General features: G+C 51.0%; 1 pseudogene; it reads right to left on the bottom strand.

The window, feature by feature from the left end:
* Nucleotides 1-623: 623 nt before the first annotated feature.
* LOC123116540 (histone deacetylase 19-like) lies at nucleotides 624-2,059 on the bottom strand (annotated as a pseudogene).
* Between the last annotated feature and the right edge of the window lie 204 nt (nucleotides 2,060-2,263).

Below are 2,263 nucleotides of genomic sequence, written 5' to 3'. Positions count from 1 at the left end.
ACAAAGTGGCACCGTCTTGGAAGCAGGTTCTCCGGTGGATTGAGAGTGAAGTTAGGCGTTGAGATGACGGAGTGGCACCGTCGTCTTGGAAGCAGGTTCTCTAGTGGATCAAGAGTGAAGGTATGTGTTGGAGACAAGCAAGACTCCTAAGAGGGGAGCTAAATGGTTTCTTCGTGGCAACGTGGACATCACATAAGTAGTCGCACATACGAAGTAGGTTGTGGGCGTGGGCGGATTGGATCATGTAATCTACTATGTAATATTGCGGTGTGGACCTTTCTCTTCTACTTTCTCCGTTCCTAAGTCTTTGTAGAGATTTCACTATGAACTACATACGGAGCAAAATGAGTGAATCTACACTCAAAATGCATCTATATACATTTGTATGTTGTTCATAGTGGAATCTCTACAAAGACTTGTATTTAGGAATGGATGGAGTATAATACAATATATTATACACACTCGTGCGTATTCGAAAAAAAATGCACACTTCTTCTCAACAGTCTAGCATGATGCGACTTCTTACAATACTTAAGCCATATAGAGATGAATTTTCTCTTTGTGACATGCATATGTAGAGATAATTGTTGACTTGGATGAGAAGGAAAGTGAAAACAACAATGTTGACTTCTCTTACAAGCTAAGAGTTGATATTTTTGTGTATACACGACCTCGTGCAATATGCCAGCTTGCCAACTAGTGCAGTGAACATGTCTTTCTCTTCGCCCGTGCGAGCTACTCCATCCGTCTCATAATGATGTAAGACGTTTTCTGACATTATGTTAGTGCCAAAAACATCTTACATTATTATGGGACAGAGGGAGTAGTATAGCATGATGCGTCCTAATACATATGTATCCGTTCTTACTTCTTATACAATACTTAAGCCATATGTTGACCTCTCTTAGAAGCTAAGAGCTGATATTTTTGTGTATACACGACCTTGTGCAATATGTCAGTTTGCCAACTAGTGCGGTGAACATGTCTTTCTCTTCACCCGTGCTAGCTACTCCCTCGATCTCATAATGATGTAAGAGGTTTTCTGACACTATATTAGTGTTAAAAACATCTTATATTATGAGACGGAGGGAGTAGTATTTACTAGCCCACATTTCTTTCTCTTCCCCAGCTCAGTGAAGAAATTGTAGCGGTCCGCCTCGACGCAGAGCCGGTGCAGCCGCTCCATGGGGTCGTCGTCTTCCCTGTGGTATCGGTACTTCTTTGGCTTCTTGTCCTGTTTCTGGTCACAGAGGGCCTCGACGTTGATGGCATGGCTTTTGCTTGGCCGGTGCTGCCCTACGGTAGTCGGCGGTGGCTTGAGCATGGCCAGGTTCATGAGGGCATCCTGCTTTATCTTATGCGTTGCATCGTCGATCTTGTTACCGGCCCTCTTCGGCACCTTGAAATGCAGCTTGTAGCCCTGGTCCCTGTAGTAGTGCTCGTAGCCGTGGAAGGGTATATCGTCGGAGATCTCCTCCTCCTTGCCCACGGCGACTGCCGTCTCGTAGCACCAGCAGCAGGCGACATGGTTGACGGTGTACCCGCCGCCGCCGAGGAGGAGCAGCGGCACGTTGAAGCTCCGGAGGTAGCTGACGCGGCGGCGAGCGACCCGCCGGCGTAGCGGAGGCAGTAGTCCCAGAGGCCGTCGATGACGGGGTTGTCGTATGCGGCGGCGTCGGTGCCCGGCACGCCGAGTTGGCACGCCGTGGCCCTGTCCCGGATGTCGCCGTCGCGGTGGCCGTGGTAGGCGTCCGGGGTGATGTCGCGGAGGAGGCGGACGTAGGCGTCGTCGTGGAAGGCGCGCAGTTCGGCCTCGGTGGCGGGCCTGATACGGAGGCGCTCCATGTCGGCGAGCAGGCCGTACTTTTCGACGAGGGCGTGCGCCATGGCGACGCGGCGGGGCACCATGTGGTGGTCGGCGCCGTAGTCGACGTTGGCGATGCCCGGGTCGTAGTAGTAGCAGACTCTCCTCTTCCGGCCGTCGCCGCACGACGCCGACGGCAGCGAGTGCCCTTCTGCCGTGTCCATCTTGATCGTATTCTCCCTCTGATTCCTACGGCCGGTGAACTGTATATGTGATGTGATGATTCCGTGTAGTCCATCTTTGATATAGAAGCTAGATCGATCGTGTCCGAGTTGGCCTCGCATAGCGATCGTGTCTCGGACTCCAATATGTACGCCCTAACAGGTTTGTGCCTACCCTCAAAAAAACAAAAAACAGCCTTGTGCCGGGCAGCCTCAAACGGACGACACAATCTGTTTC

The sequence above is a fragment of the Triticum aestivum genome, chromosome 5B (genome assembly GCF_018294505.1).
Source record: "Triticum aestivum cultivar Chinese Spring chromosome 5B, IWGSC CS RefSeq v2.1, whole genome shotgun sequence".
In the NCBI taxonomy this organism is placed as follows: domain Eukaryota; kingdom Viridiplantae; phylum Streptophyta; class Magnoliopsida; order Poales; family Poaceae; genus Triticum; species Triticum aestivum.
Note: the sequence above shows the minus strand (reverse complement) of the source record. Positions and strands in the feature narration are given on the sequence as shown.